This window comes from Euphorbia lathyris, chromosome 8, assembly GCF_963576675.1.
Source record: "Euphorbia lathyris chromosome 8, ddEupLath1.1, whole genome shotgun sequence".
Lineage (NCBI taxonomy): Eukaryota > Viridiplantae > Streptophyta > Magnoliopsida > Malpighiales > Euphorbiaceae > Euphorbia > Euphorbia lathyris.
Window position 1 is genome coordinate 80,889,772 of NC_088917.1, and position 21,812 is coordinate 80,911,583.

General features: G+C 30.9%; 1 pseudogene; it reads right to left on the reverse strand.

Moving 5' to 3' along the window:
- Positions 1-6,005: 6,005 nt before the first annotated feature.
- LOC136203743 (receptor-like protein 14) lies at positions 6,006-19,969 on the reverse strand (annotated as a pseudogene).
- Positions 19,970-21,812: the final 1,843 nt, after the last annotated feature.

Sequence of the window (21,812 nt, forward strand, 5' to 3'; positions counted from 1 at the left end):
AACTTGTTACGTTATAAGGGACCAACACGACTTTCTTAAAAGACAAAGAATCTTAGCTCCATAAGGATTCCTAAGAAGGGACAAGCTCTAAACTTAAACTACCACTATAAATAGACATATATTGACAGACAGTTCGCTACGTTAATTACGATCTCTAAACCTATTTTTACCCTTCTATTCGATCCTAAATCATAAAACTGACTTAGGCATTGGAACGTGTTCGCCGGATTCCGATCCCGTCTGACCTACTTCCTATTTTGTAGGCTCGTTACTACATCATATCTATCATTGCGGCTTTGACACGTAAACAGTTGAGATAACAAGTGATAAATATATATGAATTCCACCTTTATATATGAATTATTTTTTCAAAGGGATAATGTGCAAAAATACCTATAACGTTTTAAAATGTTGCAATTTTGCCTCTAACGTCTAAAATGGTATAATTTTAACCCCAACGTTAGCAGCCAAGAGCAATTTTACCCCTAACGTTGATAATTTGGATCAATTTTAGACCCTACAGAGATATTTTATTCCTTGTTATGCACAAATTGCATATCAGTAACTTCTAACAAAAAAAATTTCATGTTTTTTTATAATTTAATAATAAAATTGGAGGTTAATTTTTATAAATTCGGTGAATTTGTTTTGTCCAATACAAAAGACAATATATATATATATATATATATATATATATATATATTTATATATATATATATTACTTTTTTTTCACATCTCAACATATGTTTGTGATTTGTTACTGATAAAATGACGCACATGTGAAGTGTAGATGACAAGATTGATGACCGAAAAGACAGTTTGATGAATTATTTCTCAAACTGACCCAATTTATCAATGTCAGAGGTAAAATTGCTCTTGTTTTCCGATGTTAAGGGTAAAATTGTACAATTTTAGATATTTAAGATAAAATTACTCCTGATCCAAAATGTTAAAAGTAAATATGTCTTAGAGCAGCTCTAGTGGTATGTGAGAGGAACTTACTTGCAAATAAAAAAGATTGATTAGTTGTAACCAACCATTAGAAAGGTTGCAACTAGTTTGTAACTTCTGCCAGTTACAACCAAAACCATTACCCAACATATACACATATGACATATAGATGAGAGAGTGAAAGCCAATCACCTAATTTTTATCCTTGGATCTAGCAAGTGTGATTCACTCTCTAAATAAGACGTGTAAAGCTCATAAAAGCAAGATAAATCTGATATTTTGTGGCCCCAACAATCAATATTAGGTTATTTATTTTATCATTTTATTGTTTAAATATTGTTTTATTGTTTTGCATTCATTTTATCATTTCATTTTGCATTCATTTTAGAGTTAATATACATATTTGCCCCTGTGTTTTTGCGGAAAAACAGATTTACCTTTAAATCAAATAAACCTATAAAACTATCCCTGAATTTTCCATAAACCTACAATTATACCCTAATCTGACGGAGCTGCTAAACGACGATGACATCAAACCTTCTTATCTCCAGAAAAACTTCAGAAAAGAACAACCAATCACAAACAGAAAAAATATGCACATTCAATTTCGATTAAAAGCAAGTTAGAAGAACAAATTGGTCAAAATTCATTTTCATAAAAGCTCAATCAACCTAATAAAATGGCGTAATTAATCCAAAAGCAATAGCAATAGAAAACAATAAGAAACCAAATGAATTTTGATTGTCGTCATCCAATTTTTTTTTGGAGACGAGAAGGTTTGATATTATCGCCGTTTAGCCGCTCCGTCAGATTAGGGTATAATTGCAGGTTTATGGAAAATTCAGGGATAGTTTTGTAGGTTTATTTGATTTAAGGGCAAATCTGTTTTTCCGAGAAAACACAAGAGCAAATATGTATATTAACCCTTCATTTTATTTTATTGCTTTTGTATTCTATTTTTTTCATTCATTTTATTGTTTAAAAGCATTTATTTATCCTAATATTTATATTCAACGGATATATAAATAGAATAATAATAATAATTATTCATTTGTTTCTTTCAAAATATTACCGTTGCATTTATTTTTCTTGTAATTTAGTTTTTAATTTACTAGTCTATTTGCATTTATAGTTTCGTAGTAGAGTCATCTATATAAATCTAAAATTGGATGTAATTGAACATATATGACAATATTTTGGAGTCACTGATCATAATGCATGATTCTCGTAAAAATTATGTAATTTTGTTGTATGCAACCCCTATTTTAACTGGCTAATAAGATTAATAAGATTTATGTTATTTCATAATAATAATTTATTTATTTAATTTTATTAAAATAATAATACATATTGAATTAATTATTATATTAGATAAATTTTTTTTATTAATAGTTAGTATAGAATTAATTATATTGTTGGATAAAAAATTATTAATTGTATGTTAATTGAGTAAATATGAAGTGTTTTATGATAAGCGGGGCTTACTAAAATTTGAAGTAACAAGTTATTCTAGTGGTATGTAAATTTAGAGTGTTATTTTTGATGATGTGGAGGTCCAAAATAACAAAATTTGTAACTTTGCACTAAAGATGCTCTTATATCAAATCTAACCAAACCATCCAATCAGAACCAGTCGAACCGACCTGTCCAGTTTTCAAAACATTGATTATTTATCACTGAAGTTTTGTATTTATGGTTTGATGATAAATAAACTTACAAAAATTTAATTTCAATGTAAATAAAATAGTTAGATTAGAAGAAAAGGCTAACGGAAAACTGACGTGACGAAGTTAACTCAAAATCTTATATTTTTGGACTTCTTATATGAATATCATAATTAACTATAAAATTACAACTAAATCAGATTATCAAATTTAATTCTAAATATATCATTATTTTTTATATATAACAAATAAAATATGCTTTTACACCCTAATTAAAAAATTTAAACTTCAATTCATAAATTCTAAGCTCTAAACAATATATTTTAGACCCCTAATTTATAAACTCTATTTTTTAAAATAAATTAAAAATAATGATTTTATTAGTTTGACATAATTCAAAATATAACTCGATATAATTGTAGATAGTTTTTTGAAAATAAATTTGTATGTAAATTTGTCAATATTTTTCAGCCAATCACTATGAATTATCCAACAACATTTCTACCATGTCCAGTGGCGAATACATGATTGTTCAGTTGGGGGCTGATTTTACACGTGGTTTGTAATTTTTTTTTTTTTTGCTAAATTGAACTTGTTTAAATTTTTTTAGTATATACACGTGTTATAATCGGAGTGGTTAAGAACCAATTTTTAAGTATCAATATAAAACTTTTCAAGACAAAGCTATATTGTATTTAAGATTCTTAACATGTAATTTTTTTTTGTAATAGAAAAAATCAGATTTAGGGACGGCCTAATAGGCAAAAAAAAAAAATTAGAAATTTGGATTTAAGAAAGTCCTAACATGCCAAAATAAAAAATAAAAAATTGGATTCAATGAGAACCTAATAATCTAAAAAAAATTAGAATTGTGGATTTAGAGAGGACCTAACAGGCTAAAAAAAGTTAGAGTTTTGAATTTAGAGACAGCCTAACAGGACTTGGGCTAACTTTGAAGTACTAATTCTGCACTCGATTATTATTTCTTTGAAAACAGAAGGCCAGAATCATCATAGCCTCAAATTTTATGGAGACATGGAGTCGAAACTACTCGTAGTTATGGTGCTTCCAGCGGCCGGGAGGACCTGGCCCCCGAACCCTTGTCTCCACCCCCGACCATGTCTCCCTAAGAAAAATGTTAATGCATGTTGAAAATCAAATCCTGTTTAGTTTAATTTTTCTATTAGAATAAGAATTTAAGTTTAATTCTTAATAACTAGAATAAAAAATTTAAAATTTTCTTGTTGCTGAAGTATTTTTTATTTTTTTTAAGCTTTCATATTGGCACATGGTAGAAATATTGATAAAGAATTTTAAGTAGGTTTGATATTTATTTTTTCTGGGTGATTTACAATTATCTAAGTAATAATTTAAATTATATCTAAATCATTATTTGTTCTAAAAGATCTAGTGCAAGACCATAAGCCTATGTTAGTGTTTCTTATGAAAACAATGATTAACTCACAACCCATATCAGAAATATGTAAATAGTTTGGTTTTAAGGTCATTTTGTATTGTGTTAGTATCTTAAAAGAGTTAGACAATTACTCAGTCTCTTATGTAAAACATCCAGCGAATTCGGTCGCTCATCTCTTAGTTAAGGCGGTCAATTTTCAGTATGTTCGTGGTGTGTGAGCATGTCCACCACCATATCTCAATGTTGTTCTTTCTTCCAATTTTAATAATTAAGAAGTGTTTTATTTCAAAATAAAGTAAATTTTTTTTGATAGAAATTGGGACGAGACAGAACTTGAGCGGGGAGAGCACCCATGGCCCAAGAACTGTCAAACCCGTAAAAAAAAAATTATTATTTTTAATATATTTTACGAACTAAGTCTATAAATTAGAAGTTTATAATATATTTTTTAGAGTTTAAAATTTGTGAATTGTAGTCTCAATTTTTTAAATTAAAATATAAAATATATTTTATTTATGATATATAAAAAATAGTGACATGTTGAGAATTAATTTTAATAATCAAATTTAATTATAATTTTATAATTAATTATAATTTTCATGAAAAGGAAAAAAATTTCCTTTGCTTTTTAGATTAGGATACCTTCCAGAAATCGGTCAATGTTAAGTAGTGTTTGATACTTTGGGCCTTTTTAGGCCTCACATGTTTCTGAACATAATAATTAAATTTGGGCCAAAGTAAGATTTTTTTTTTTGAAGAATGGGCCTAAATAAGATTGGTGAATATTTTAGGGGTTTCTTCGTGAATATATAGAAATTTAGATTTGAAAAATTATTTACAATTATGTTAAGTACTAATATAAATAATATTAAATTAAGAAAATTATTGTTTTTCATATATTTTAAGAACTATGTTTTATAAATTAGGGGTCTAAAATATATATATTTTTTTGGGTTTAGGATTTATGAATTGAGGTTAAAATTAATAAATTATGGCGTAAAATCATATTTTATTTGTAATGTAGAAAATAATGATATATTAAAAATTAAGTTTTTTAATATAATTTAATTGTAATTTTATAATCAAATACGATTTTCATGTAAATAGTCCCTATCATAAATAATTTTATTCCATAGGAGTTACAAGGAGCGGAATTCGATATCTTCAGTTCGCAAGTTCATTCATTAATTTAATTTCTTTATTTTTGTTGTAGAAGTTATGTTAATAACCCACTAAATTGTTATATGTGATTAACCAAAAAACAAAACAAATACAGAAAAATATATTAACAATGAAACTAAAAATTAAAAGGAAAGAGTTAGACAAATTTGAGGTATGTATTAGCAGTTTCTTTAAGACAGATATTGTCGCTATTGACGACTGTCTCCTAAGATACAACAAATTAAGCAAGCGAACTCAAACCGTGTGTAGACTCATTATCACCGAAGTAGAAAAACAACACTATGAACAGACAGAGAATAAGAAAAATTTCAGAGAATATTTTTTCCACAGTCAAGACTCTAGTCTTTGAATTTGACAATTCCAATTCTATATAAATAGAACTCAAGGGTTATATCTTTTTACGAATGAATACGACTGTACACGGACAACATGGCTGTTCACGACGGATACGATTGTTCATAAAAGGAAGTGTTTGTTGGTATTTAAATTAATATATAATTTATTCAAAATTTTCTAACATAAATCTAGTTTGGTTTGGTTAAATACAAGTATGAAAACTTGAAGATTTGATAAAAATAAAAAAAAGGAACATTACGATGAAAAAATGATATTATTTTAAGACAATAGAAACCAAAACATTATACTTGAGAGACATTTTTTTTTAAAGATATACTTGAGAGACATACTTCCTATGTTCAATTGATTTGAATGTGAACATACAAAAAAAAAAAAAAAAGTGGCTTACAATTAAAACAAGAAAATAATAAAAACCAAATTAAAGTTGTATATATAATTCAAAAGCACACAAATTACATAGAATGTATAACTTCAAGTTATTCAATCTCGAACATATCTATAGATCCTTCGACAAAACATAGGAAACTTAAACTTTGACAAAAATGGAACATTATCAATGATAAAGTAGTAGGAATTGTCTATAGTCATCTTAACATAATAAAACCAAACTCTTCTCCAATACGGATTTATGCATAGAACTGCAGCTATTACTGACAACACCATCCCATAAACTACACCAAAGGTCATGTAAAAAGTCTTCATGTCAATGAAGCTATTGTTGCTTTCTTCATTGTCACTTGAAGTTGTTTTTAGAGGATTGCAACTTTTCAGTAATGGCCAACCACAAAGAGAAGGATTTCCTCTGTAACTGCTTTCATCAAATGTTGCAAACTGTGCCACATCATCCGGTGTTCGACCAGATAAATTATTGTAAGACATATTGAAAACTGCGATACTGGTCAATTGTGTAAGCTGATGGGGTATTGTTCCTTGTAAGTTATTGTGTGAAAGGTCTAAGCTCTCAATTTCTTTCAAATTGGAAAATGTTGGAGGAATTTTTCCGGTTAAACTATTGTGAGAAAAGTTTAGTACTTTGATATTTCCAAGGTCTCCAATTTGAAGAGGAATTTGACCTGTAAACTTGTTACACGATATATCAATTCGAGACATATAAATCAAAATTCTTGCTTTAAAGGAATATGTATTACCCTTCACTGTAATCTCTAAGGGTGTAACCTTTGTGGGTATTGAAAAACGAGTATGAAAAAGATTATTGTGTAACAGAGTCTCATAGCTTGTAAAATGTAGACATGAGATCATATGGCCAGACATTCTATTGTGAGAAATATCAAGCAAACTTAATTGCTTCAGCTTGCAAAGTTCAATTGGAATTTCTCTTTGAAAATTGTTATGTCCCAAGACTAGATAACTTAATTGAGAAAGTCTCTCAATCCATGAAGGGATGCTTCCTGATTATTGTAGCTAAGGTCTAAAATTATTAGCTTAGAGCAATAATAAAATGCATCCTTCAATGATCCTTGAAGCCTATTTTTGGATAGCTTGACAACATTAATGGATGAGCTAAAGTTGGAAGGTAGATATCCAAAAATATTGTTATTTGAGAGATCTAAAAGTCCAAGTCTAGACATATTTCCTATGCACTTTGGTATTCTTCCAGATATATGGTTTCTACTGATATCCAAAACATATAAGCTAGTGTTGTTACACAGGCTATCTGGAATGCTTCCATTAAACTCATTTCCAGACATCTCTAATGATATTAATCTTGGAAAGTATGCTCCAATTTGGGAAGGGATATAGCCATTGAAACAATTATCAGAAATGTCCAAATTTCTCAAATTCACATGAGGATTAGTTGGTAGAAGAAGAGACCCAGAAAGAGAATTGTTGTTCAAATTAAGGTGTCTTATTCTTGTGTTATTCTCTAACAACCAATATGGAAACTTTCCTCTCAATTTAATGTTAGAGATCGTCACGTCTTGTAGGTTATGTTGGTGATATAGGAATTTGGGTATTGCTCCAATGTCACCATGTCCAACATAATAGCCATTAAAATAGAGTACCTCTAATTGGAACTTTGGACTCAAATTATGGTCATTTTTGTCTGCATATATTATATTGTTATCAACAATCAAGGATTTGAGTTGGGAAAGGTTGAAAAGTGGAGTGAGTGAGATTGGGATTTGGAAGAGATTGCGAGAGAGAATTAGAGATTGGAGGGATGTTAAACTCTGTAAGGGAGACGAAAACATTGTTCCATTGAATTGATTGTAAGAGAGGTCCAAATAATAGAGGGAAGTCAAATTGGCCAAGCACCAAGGTAGAGTTCCATTGAGGTCATTCAGTGACAGATCAAGTGCTTCAAGCTGCTTCAATAGGCACAATCCTAATAAGAAATTATGCAAATATATAATGACTTATAGAAAAAATAACACAAAAATATAAGTGATGATATATACCTTGAGAAGTAGGTATGTTGCCACTAAGTCCACATCCTTTTAATGATAAAGTTTTAAGGGATCTCATTATTCCAATGCTTTGCACGATATTGGTGTCGAGACCAGAATTATTCAAGTACAAATGTTCCAATGTTCCAAAAATAGATCCTATATTATTAAAACGAAAAAACAATTATGCATGTCAAAGAAAAGATAAGGGAATTATGAAGTTAAAAGGTTGTAAAGTATCTTTACCAATAGAAATGGTGCCATTGATATTGAGACTAGTCAAGGACAACAGTTTGAGAGAAGGAAATGCTCTCTTAATGTTTCCAAGGAAATTCTCATCTACACAAGAATAGCCCACCACTAACTTTTATAATCATAATGAAATTGAAATAACTACTTAATAAATTGGTTATATTATTTCTAACTTTTGAAATTGACGGGCCCTTTGAATTGGTTGTATGATATATCAAGAGTTTTGAGAGATGACAATATATTATATCAGAGTTAAAACTCAAGATTTAAGGAATTCACCTGAAATATTAATTGTTCCATTCAGATTATTTCCACCCAGGTATAAAGATTTCAAAGACGGAAGAGCACTCAGAGATGGCAAGATACTATTGTTGAGAGAATTCCAACTTAAATCAAGAATCTCCAAATTGGTAAGAGTTGATAGCCTTTCAAAACCTGCAAACCAAAAAGATGATAAATTAACAAATTAAAGGCATTGATTAGTTAGTGTATTAATTGAGAATTCGAACTACCTTCATTCTCAATGCAACCAGTTATTCCATTACCCCCTAAGTAAAGTTCATTTAAATGTTGAAAGGGAAGAAACAAAGAAGCATTTAGATATCGTTCTTCCGAATTCCAATCTATTATACCAAAAAGATCAAGTTGAGAAACATGGCTTGTAGTGGAATTGCACTCAACTTTTTCCCAAGTACAACAATCAGCTACACCACTCCAATCAGAATTGGAAATATTGAAGGAAGATTTGAGTTGTAAGAGAGCAATTTTCTCAGTCTCCAAACAGCAATCAGAAAACCAAATCATTCTTATAATCGTAATTATAATAATAGTCATCAACTTCTTCTTACTCATCTTCTCCATTTGATATACCCTAGTCTGTTTTGTGAAATAACTTTCCATTGTCTTTGTTTCAATATATATTACTTATGTGTTGGCATGTTTCTTCATTTTGTACAAACAGATGCTTCACTTTTCCTTTTCATACACTTCAGTCAAAAACAAGTTTCCTTTTCATACATTTAGGTTGGATGGACCTCAGGCAAAACATGTATGGTTTGGTAGATAAAACAATTTTCATTTTGAGATTATTTAGGTGTTGTTTAGTTAGGAGAGGAAGTGGATTTTTAGAGAGATAAAAGCTCTAAAGCTGTGATTTTGGAAAAAAAATGTGGTTTCATGTTAAATGTCGTTGCGAACAATTTTAATTCTTGCATATTATCATTTTGAGGTTGTTAATAGTCACTTTAAGGAGTTAGTTAAAGTTGAGTGGCCATCAGTGTTAGAAAGTGTAAAGTTCAGTTGTCATATCGTTAAGAGTTGAAGTTCAGTGACCATAATGTTAAAATTGGTAAAGTTAAGTGGCCATAAGTGTAATTTATCCAAAAAAAGTTTCATAGGTGATTTTTAACTTTTTACTTAAAATAACATATAGTATGAATTTCAAATAAATAACATATGGTTTCACGTGAAAATTTTCAAGAATTAAAATTGTTTAATATCATATTTATTATGGAACTACATTTTTTATAGTTTATTTTTCAAAATTACCTTTTTTAGAAATTTTTTTTCTTCTAAACATTAACTTTCTCTCTCATAAAAAAAACATCTACCCATTGAAATATCATTAGATCATTTCTAGAGAAAAAGAATTATAAAGTCAAATCTAGGTGGAGTGTGTTTCTCGAATTGTACCACAAACAATTTCAAATACTGTGCATTATTATTACTATATCACAAATATTAAAATGCAAATTAAAGCTTTTTTTTAATGTTCTTTTAAATTGTAATTTTTTATATTGAAATGTACTATTATTTTTCCTACAAATAAAAGATTTATCTTTCTTCTTAAAAAGAATAAAGATAAGTAGTGTTGAGGGATTGAAATGAAATTAAGCAATAATGTGAATGTTAGTTCTTTTGGCATAGACTTTAAAGCTAGATAAGTTTCACGTGGACTCCATGTGATTCATGTCAAATTCCAAATGAATATCCCATTCAAAATTTCTGAAATGGAGAATGTAGTACTATATTTGTATTTTAGTGTATTTGTTTTTATTTGGATTTTAATGTAAATTTTTGAATCATTCTCAGTGTAGGGGCCAAAGTGATAACTTACAAGAAGAAGAAACAGATTTATCACATGGTTCCCTAAACATATGTTTTTCAAAATAGGACTAATAAATTATAATTACCCAAATATTTATACGCCATTATAAAAAAAAATATATATATATTTTACCATTATCGATTGGGTTAAGGTGCAAAATTAACTCAAATGTTTCGGGTGAGGAGCAATTTTATACCTAACGTCTAAAATAGTGCAATTTTACCACTAACGTTGATAACCAAGAGCAATTTTACTCCTAACTTTGATAATTTGGATCAATTTCAAACACTTTTATAAAATACAAATATTTTGTTCCTTATTCTGTACTAATTACATATAAGTTAGTTCTAAAAAAAATTTATGTTTTTTATAATTTAATAATAAAATTTGAGATTAATATTTATAAATTCGGTGAATTTTTTGAATTCTTTTTGGCTAATTCGTACAAAAGATAATATATATTTTTTTTATCTTTTTACATCTCAAAATATGTTTTTGATTTGTTACTCATAAAATGACGCACGTGTGAAGTGTAGATGACAAAGATTCATGAATATGTTTTTATAAATACTTTTTCCAATTTCTTTATTTCAAAATTATGTATTTGGAAATTATTTAATCTAAAATGGTAAAAAGCATAATTAAGCTTCTAAACTTTACATGTTTTAAAGATCAAACCTCTGATCAATTATTTTTCCACATTGAACCATTGATCATTGATTTTGTTATATATTTAACTTTTCTGTCGAGTTTAGAAGAGGAGAAGATCGACTTGGCGATTCTAATGCTGAAAATCACAAAATGGAAGCAGAAAAGATCGAGTTTAGAAGAACCCAATGTTTTGAAAACCGGACCAGACGTTGAACCGATGAGACAACTGGTTTAAGGTTCAATAACATTATTGAATGAGAGAAATTGCAAATTGAGTCCTCAAAGAATTCTTATATTTCCTTTGTTTGCCACGATGAAAATAATTTTCCATTGTATTTATTTCAAGGGTAATTAATTTATTAGCCCTTATATTTTGACAAAACACACTGTTTAGTCCCTGTATTTTCAAAAACACATGGTAAGGTCCCTAACCTTTTTCTCAGTGAATTGTTTAGTCCTTCCATCTGTTTGTTAGATTTTTTACCGTTTATGACTTCAGAAATGATGAAATTACCCTTTACTATTTACCTTCAAACTTCAGAAGATGAAATCCAATTTAGAATAAGAAGCTATTTGTATGGAAAACAAGAAAAAGAACAGACCCAATGCTTACAAATTTGAACGATTAAGAAGAAAATCAAGAAGAACACTTAAAATTGATTTCAGATGTATTAGAGTTTAAAGGAAAGGAAAATAAAGGAAAAGAAGAACGCAAATCCAAATTGACTAACAGAATCTTCATGAGAGTCTAACGGCATGGACTGAACAATTCACCGAGAAAAACCTTAGGGACTAAACAGTTCACTGAGAAAAAAGTTAGGGACTTTACCATATGTTTTTAAAAATATAGGGACTAAACAGTGTGTTTTGTCAAAATATAGGGACTAATAAATTAATTACCCTTATTTCAATATAGTATATCATTTATCTACTTTAATTGACCCGCTGTTTATGGAACAGAACATGCTAAACAAGTTAACAGACCCCTTCATTTTTAAATAGAAAAAATTATGGTTGTCCTATGACATGATTCATGTAACCTGCACATTAATGAATTAGTGATGATACTTATTGGTTCGGACCATAAATGAATCAACACGATTAACTTGTAAAAAACTAATTGTAAATAAAGGCTTTTGCATGCAAAAGGTACCTCAAAGGTGAGAATTGCCTCACATATTTAAGGAGTTATATAGCTTTCTCATTTAACAATGTGAGATGTTCAATACGCTCTCCTCATAACCAATTAATTTGGTGCCATGTAAACAAAAACCTAACTTACTCCTATTCGGGTTGGTTTTGTATTAAAAAAAACTCTAACAATATTTGAATCCGGTGTATTAACGATTTCTGAAAGTACCAATCTAATTGTAACCATCATATTACTTTATTATTCATATTTTACTCTAAAAAATGGGTAAATTACATAATGGTACTTGAACTTTATCTTAGTTCACAGTTTGTTACCTATATTTCATTTTGTTCAAAAAAATATATAATGATTTGATAATTTAGTACATTTGATCGGCAAACGCGAGTTTGACTATTTTTAAATAAAAATTGACCAAATTTTCTCTCCCTCTCCAATTTTCTGCTGATTTGGGTAGATATTACACAAAGGAAAAGATGAAGAAATTAAGTTAGTGATACCATTTTCGGAGAGCGGCCTCTTGCCAAAAAAAATTGGCAAGGGAAGGTTTGCCCCCAGTACACCCTTATGGTGGGACCCTCCCCGGACCCTCGCTTAACGGGGACGCGTAATGCACCGGGCCGCCCTTTATACCATTTTCGGAGAGCATAAATCAAAGTGAAACGAAATGCAAAAGAATACTTGAGAAACTCCCATTTTCTTTGGAAGGAAAGAAAAACACATAACCAAAGCCCCGGATACAACAGAGACCCAGATCCAGAACACACGGGCAACAAAGAACAAATAGAAAAACTACTTTGTAGGCAACAGGAAAACCAAAAACTCACTAACAGAGATTGTGAATGAAGAAAAATTATCTAATAGAAAACCCGTAGAAAATATTAATTTGAGAGCATCACAGAATTCGCTACTCATAATATCGTTAACGCTAAAACGCATAGTTATTAAGGCGCGCCTTGACTAAGGCTCCAGCCTCAGCGCCTCTGGAGCCCAAAGGCGGACGCGGTCAGTCAGGCACGCGCCTTGGTGCGCCTTAAGCCAGGCGCAAGGCGCGCGTCTCAGCTACCTTAGGGTATTTTAGGGTTGAGGGTATTTTAGGGTTTTCCAAGTTCAGAAAATAAAAGAAAAGCATGGATAGAGAAAGATTGACAGTTTTTACTCCACATATCACAACAGTTAACTCATGTCTTAATAGTTAACTAGAACTTAACTCATGCATTTTATGGTTTCATTGTTGTTATTTGATTATTTGTGATTATTTGTGACTAGTATTATGAATTTATGATTTTTTTTTTTGTGCGCCTCGAGTCGCTCGGGCGTGCGCCTTAAGTTGCGCCTTGCGTCAAGGCTCCAGGACCCCCTTGCACCTTTAATAACCATGCTAAAATGCAACCAATTTCATGTTGAAGAGAGAAAATCTAAGAGAGGAAAATTGGTCAATTTTTAATTAAAAATGGTCAAAATTGCATTGACCGGTCAAATGTACTAAATTGTCTAGTACTTAAGATATATTTTGGGACAAATGAAATCTAGTTACCAAAGCGTGAACTAGAGTAAAGTTCAGTATTATCAATGTAATTTACTATAAAAAATTGAGTACCTCCTAAATTACAAAAATTAGCAGTCTTATAACTTGTTACGAGGAGATATATAAAGACCAAGTCAACTAAATCACCTCACTCAAAGATATCCAACTGTAGTTGTGCCTTGTCCTCATCATCGTAACCATTGGTCATCATTGCATTTGAAAATAATTTAAAAATATCTTTCTTTAAAACATAGATCTATAAAGACTAAGTTCGACACGTTTTGAACTTAAAATGTTTGTAAAATCTAACCCTCGGCGCAGAATTAACAGTCAAATATTAGATTTTTCTGAATAGAAAAAGAATGGAAAAAAAAGTTGATTACCTTTTTCCTTGAGAGTTATGTTGGTACTCCAAAAGTCCGTTGCAACCTCCTGTTACAAAAACCGGCTTGAGATTAGATGGATATAATATACGTATTTCTCATGAATACACTGAACAGAAGACTGAACAATTAGAAAAGGGACCAGGTTACGACTGACAGGCTTTCCTTGTTTAAGTTGCCTATAAATTTGCTATTGTGCAACAAGCTTGGAGATTTCGGGAAATGATCAGCTCGTTTACCGATCTGGTCCTTATGGAGCACCACATATTCTTCCATCCTCAGACTTTTGAGTTAATGGTTTAGTTTGTCTTCCCAATGCTGAGATAAAAGGCCCATTGAACTTGCAGATTCCAATTGATTCTGTTGATGGATATCCTCTTGTGGCAGCACCTGATTCTTCTCGGTTTTCAATCGACTCAACCAACCAGGAGTGCCTTTCTCTATAGCCTGTAACCAGACGGTCTCTAACCTCTGCTCTCGGACGATCGATTCTATCCTCTGCATTAATAATTCCGGTATTCCTTCTTTCTCTTCACCATTTTCCATATCAGCATTAAAGCTTCCTGGATAATTTCAGGGAGTACTCTAGCTGAGAGTCAGAGTAATCATTGATCGGGTTTGTGCAATTTACCTTTCTTTCCTTCTGACCCTGTAACTCACTTTGAATTGCACAGTTCAATGAATCCGCACCATCTGGCACTCCAATGATTCTAACCTCGACATTGCATTTCAGCACCATTTCTATCGAATTCGTGATACTACTCATAAACCTTTCAGCTATGGATTTAATATTTTCAATTTGAAATGCAACATAAACAGCCAAAGCACCTGCAAGCAAAGAAAATTTTCATATCAATAATCTATCTAACAAGGACCGATAAACATGTGCTAAAAATCAGGACATATTTAAATGGCAAAAGTAAACTTTTAGCCCTTCTACTTGGTAAAGTTTGTCCCTTTGGGCTCGTCTACTTCAATTTTGGTACATTAAGACAGACACGGCAACATGAGATCTAACTATTCTCTCTAATCGTATAAAAGAGACTATATTTAGAACTATATTAGTATCAATGAAATCTTCCATAATTTGGAGTTCGAGTTAGCAACTTCACTTCTTTTTCCTTCCTTCCTTCTTCACTTCAAATCGGAAAATAGAAGAGTTGAATGAATAAAAAAAAAAATCCCAAAATCACAAGGAGGTTTATGTTCAAGGGAAAGATGTTCAAGTAGGGGTTGTTTTAGAATGTACTGGTTGTGTTCGAAAGATATTCAACAGGTACTTCGAGATATATTACTCAAAATAATGAACAAAATACGCCTAGTGGATTGGACTTCAAAAATCATTTCCTTATATTTACAAACATACAATTCACAGGGAGATAAAGGAATACATGGAACAATTGCTTGCATGTCACCTGTAATTCGCACGCGAATGTAACTAAATGTCTAGTGAGAACCAAATTTTCATTACAAAAAAGAAGCTAAAGTACATGGGTAAAATGTGCCAAAATCGAAGAATGCCGGTCAAAGTGACAAATTATGCCAAGTACAAGGGTCAATTTGAATTATAAAATGAACTTCTGCCATGATTGCACGGAAACGAAAACTGAAACAAAAAAGCACACCATGAAATGTTCTTTCTAAAAAAATATAACTAGGAAACGGTAGTGGAAATGGAAACGGATAGGAAACACCAGAACGCTAACGAAGAAGAGTTTCAGTGTAACATATATTATAACAGAATCTAGTAAACATGAGCAGGATTGTGAATCCTGATTTAATTAATTATCACATAATGATGCATGATCAGCACGACTACTCAGTGATAATCACACCATTTCATCAGTTAACGATGGCAAAAATGAATAATCTCAGTTATTAATCATAGTTTTACTACCAAAATGTAACAAGAAGGTAAAGAAAAATAATGGAAATACCTTCAACTTCAGATATGTACGAGCTGAGTGAGAATGTACGAGCTGCCTAAGTGTATTTGAATGACACTTTGAAATACACTTTCCCCACATAAGGTCCAATTTTTCCGAGTTTCTGTATCTAAATAGCATATAGTTTGAACCAATTCATCATCCTGTGAAGCAGATGAGATATCCAGTGATTGACTATGAGGACGTTTAGAACTAAAACTGGATTCTACTTGATGACAGGAATTTCCGTTCATTCCTTTGTAAAAAGAAGCAGGCGAACTAGATCTACCTGAGGATCGGAATTCTGCCTGTATACGGCAACTTCTCTTGAAGCACTTGAAGGATCATCCTCGGTAGTCCTATAACTCTGCCTCCTACTGCTACTTACTGCATAAGATCTGGTGAAGGCACTAAACCAAGCTGTGGAAGAGTAACTGTGAACCAAGTTGAGCCGTCACTAGAAACAAGTAGCTGTGGGGAGAAAATTCAAACATGATTGCACACATGCATTCCTTATTGTGTAATTAACGGACACCAATGGGCAGATTCTAATAACAAACTCCAATTGACAGAAAGAACAATGAAAACCAAGATTAAGTGAAAGATAAACTCACCTGAGATGAGCTCAACTCAACGACGACAAGGTTGCACGGAGGTAAAGAGGAGTGGCAGATTGCAAGAGCTTCCAGAGAGGCGATATGAAGAAGAGAGGACCTTGAGCTCGAAATTTACAGAAAGTATTCAATCCTTCTCCCTCTAATAGAGGATACATTTAATGTAATCTTCAGAATCAAATCAGTCAATGAAATAATAGAATTGATGTTACCATCACCTGCAGAATTCAGAATGGACGCCTTTTCTCAGTCGACGGTGAGGAAATGCGGCAGCGGTGACCAACCGATCGGTCGGGGTGGGTCCTGAGAGCAGCGAGGAACGACGGTCGCCGATTTGGGATTTCTGAATTAGTGAAATCGAGAGGGAGAGGAGGGGATTGGGACCAAAAGCAATAACACTAAAATGAAACGCTGCCGTTCCATTACTAAAGTGAAATTTTTAATCTGTTTTAAATAATAATAATAAATAAAAGGAAAAATTACAAAAAATAAACTTTGTGGTTACACAGGTTTGTGGTTTAAAAATTTATAAAATGGTAGCTTGAGCTTAATTCCGTTAGCAAACACATATCAAATTGACTAACGGTGGTACACTACTAGAAAATCACTGTTTACGACGGAAATTTCCGTCAGTAAACACTTAAATTCCGTCAATAAACCAATTTACTGACGGAACATTGACGGTTCGAAAAACGTGGATAAAACACACGTCAGTAAAAGATTTTGACGGAATGCTAACGGAATTTATTGACGAATGCTTGACGGAATTTCCGTCAAAGAGTTTGACGTTTTTCTTGACAGCCATGTTCCGTCAAAACTTTTTGACGTTTTTATTGACGTTAAAACCGTCAAAGTTTCTGACAATATTGTTGACGGAAATTTGTTCCGTCAGTATACTTCTTCCATTAAAAACACGTTTCTGATGGAAGATTGAAATCAGTTTTTTTAATAAATAATAATTGATTTGATAATTAAAATTCATAATACATAAATAAATATAATTTTTTACATTAATATTATATTTGGATTGAAGGGAGCTAATAATAAATAAATAATTAAATAGAATTAAATTAAGAACCTAATTTATAGAAACTTTGAATTGCACTTTGTATAGTATAAAAGATTTGGAGTCCAACACAGCCATACACAAAAGCATGCCAAACATGAGAACGGTTTATCTCATCCCTTTAACGCCTCCTACCATTATAAATGTATAGACTGCATAGTTTGCTCAAATATAAATATATCATATAAAAGTGAGCTTTCTAAGGAGGCTATCTTCTAGTAAGTAGTAACAACATTTGAATCATCATGCGGAAAAAGAAAATTACAATATGCAGAAAGAGTCTAACAAAATCAAACCATTTTAAATGGTTCCTGACTTACTCCATAAATTGTCAGGTGAACAAGGTATCGCCAAGTGAACCCATACTGAATGACACTTCAAACCCACTTTGAATTTGAGTAGTCTCTCCTCTACGGAAATGGCAATAGAGGAAAAGAAAATATGTGTAATTAGACAATGATTGATGATTTCCAAAAATAATATAAAGCATTTCTCAAGTATTAATATGAATCAACAAAAGCCTATTCATTACAGAATAATTAGGATGTTGGCATATAATTTCCATATTTCTTAAAAAATGACCAATAGAAACAGTGAAATAAGAAATACACCACTGACATATTACTCAACATAAAGAGAAAACGAACTTCATATATCCCTTTTCTACTTAATCCAGAAACAAGATTTAGCAACTTTTTGAATCCAAAATGATAGATTTTAATGGTTGTTCTCGAACAAAACAATAGACTTTAGGGGCAGGAATTATATGATTTACAGATACAGAGTTTCCTTCATCTGATGGCATTTCAACAATTGGCCGACCAATTACCACTTTCCTTTGCAGCATTACCACTGTCATCTGTTCAAGAACAATTTATATAAAATATAATAAACTTAGAAAAATGGAATTTTCTAGGTGGATTTTTGGAAATGATGAAACTTCCTACAGTCAGGAATCTAGCTCTCTTTATTCTTGCTTTTTCTTCCTTTCTTCTTTAATTCTTTTTTTTTATAGTTCCTAATATCTACTATTGAAGTAAAATATTCTATGAGAGCTTTCATTGAAAATAGCATCAATAAAATGATAAAAAAAACAGCTAAATTATAAAATCAAGAATCAATACCATGAATGACATTGACATAATGAAGTTTTGAGTTATTTATATCATAGCATAATTTAAAAGACATTTTTTAAAACGTGGTTCTAAATATGAGAGCAAAGATGTGTGAATCTCCAATAGCTAGCGAAGCTTTATCGATGATTTTACATTTACAAGGTATTGATAAAGATGGAAGCTAGTCACCTGCACAATTTGCACAAGATGCAAATACTGGTTGTTTATCAGGTGTTCAAGGTACATTTGAAGTTCCGCATACTGAGACTCGAAAGAGAACAGAAAACTGCTAGAAACGTCCAAAATAGGAGCCAAAATTACTAAAAACCCAAAGAACCCCCTAAAATAGGAGCTACAAGGCCAAAAAAGAGTGATAGAAACCCCTTCATATGAGCCAAAGGCAACTAAAACAACATTAAACCCCTAAACCATAAGCCACAGCCCCCAGGCTAACATCTTCTGACAAGTTTGAGCAATCAACATAGATAACCTTACACAACCCAATCAAAACATTTTAAGCTGTCTATTGTCTAGTATACTTGTATAAGAGTGTAAATTTGAAACTAATCTATGAAAGTTCACAATAAAAGCTTAATTTCTTTACCATAAAACGAACTCCATATAAACCCAATCTAGTTAGTTATGGTCACATATATATAAATAAACAAATATTAATCCTTGAAAGTATATCAGAAATTTAACCAGAGAAATAGTATGAATCTCATAAGGAATTACCTAGAAGTGAGAAACAGAGATGATCCCAAGAAATAGGAAAAGCGTGAAGAAGAAGATCCATCCGTATCAGCAAGCTATAATTGTCAAAAGCACAAGAAGAATCCCGATCTCGAAATCCAGAGATAACCCATCACTATAAACAACCCAAACAGTCACATAAGTAACCTGACCCAGAGTTCAAGAGAAAATCTGGCAAAACCAAAGCCAAAATTAGAAAATTCGAGGACAAGAAGAAGAAAAAACATGAAAACAAGTGAGTTTTCTTTACCAGATGGATTCTCGAAAGGAAGCGAAGCTGAGGAGTCCTCAAACCAAAACATGCAACTGTCACCATTAGAAGAGGGAAGCATAACATCGGTCGAATGAAGAGAAAAATTAGGTTTTCACTAGAGAGAGAGGAAACAAAGATGGAATAGAGATCGGCGGGCCAAAAGAGATGAGAGAACCATAGAATGAAGAGAGAGACTGAAAAGAAAGAATTTATAGGGGTAAGATTAGGGTTGATCTGAGCCGTTTGATCAAATCATGATCAATGTTCAGATCCAATTTAAGATACAAAATTATCTTTTTGCCCCTATTTAATTTAAAATTCCGAACAGGGCCTCCTTTTCTTTAGGAAAACTCCAACGGCCCCTTTAAGGCTCAACTTTTTTTGCCCAAATCTTTTTTATTTAATTTTCTTTCAATTAACCTTTTAAGCACTGCTCAGTTTTTTTAAGGGGAATTAATTAGTATTTAGGTTAATTAGGTGAGTTTTGCATTACGTTTTCAATTAATTTTCATTTCATTGTTTTATTTGTTCAATTTAATTTAATTATTAGTGAAATTAGTTTTTATAATGGGATAAGGTACCAAAATAGGTCTCAGGTTTTTGGAGAAGTACCAATTTAGGCTTAACGTTCAAAATAGCATCAATATAGGCTTAACGTTTACAACATAATATCAATTTAGGCTTAACGTTTACAATATAGCATCAATTTAGGTCCCACGTACAAAATAGCACCAATATAAAAAGATAACATATAAAGTTAATAGAAAAACAATATAATATGATTAATTTAATTATGACATTCAGCTTAAATTGGATATATTTTTATAAACGTTAAGCTTAAATTCATATTATTTAATAAACGCTAAGCCTATATTTGTGTTATTTTGTACGTGAGGCCTAAATTGATGCTATGTTATAGACGTTAAGCCTAAATTGATATTATGTAGTAAACGTTAAGCCTATATTGGTGTTATTTTAAACGTTGAGTCTAAATTGGTACTTCCCTAAAAACCTTAGGTCTATTTTAGTACCTTATCTCTTTTATAATCAATTTATTGTTATGTGCAACTTTGTTGACTGAGTTTTTTTTCATACAATATGCTAACTAACCAGATTTTTCTAAATGTTTTAGCACTTGTAATGTGCTCAAAACGTCTTAGTGTACAAATTTCTTTTTCCTTTAAAATAAAATCTTTCTTACGTTTTAATTAAACTTTACCATATATCTATGCTATAAATTTAGATTATTGGGATAAAATAAAATATTAACATACAAATATATAATTATAATTAATATAAAATATAATACTAATAATCTTTATGTCTTTTTATTGAATAAAATTGGGGTTAAATTGACGTAATTTTATAAACATTCGGATTATATTGGTGAGTTAAATTGAATCTTTCCGAATAACCTTAAAGTCATTTAGTATTTCTCCCTATAAAAAACAAATTCAAATAGAAATATTATTTTAAAAAATTTATCTATAATCAAAATAAAATTAAGGATTTAAGTTAGAATAATATGATTTATGGTTTTAAAATGTGAGAATATATTATTTTTTCACATATTAATGACTTAAATGTTTGACAGAATTTCGTCAATAATTCCGTCAGAATTGCTTGACGGAATAGTGTTCCGTCAACATATCCGTCAGTACGTCTGACGGAATATACTTTCATCAAAATATAACGTCAAAAAAAAAGCGGGAATGTTCCCGCCATTAAATTTTGACGGAATTATCACTCCGTCAGACAATTCCGTCAAAACATATTGACGGAATAGATTTTGACGGAATTCCGTCAAAGTTTATTGACGGAATCCATTCCGTCAGAAAATTCCGTCAGTAATTGGGATTTTCTAGTAGTGAATTAAAAGTCAAAGGGAAAAGAGTTCATTTGGTCATTATATTTATTTATTTTATAAATTAACCTCTCTTATTATCTAATTATTACAAACAAACCCAAAAATAAAAAATAAAAATCAAATACACATTCTTCTCCATCTCTCCCTAATTTCTTATTTTTCTTCTTAT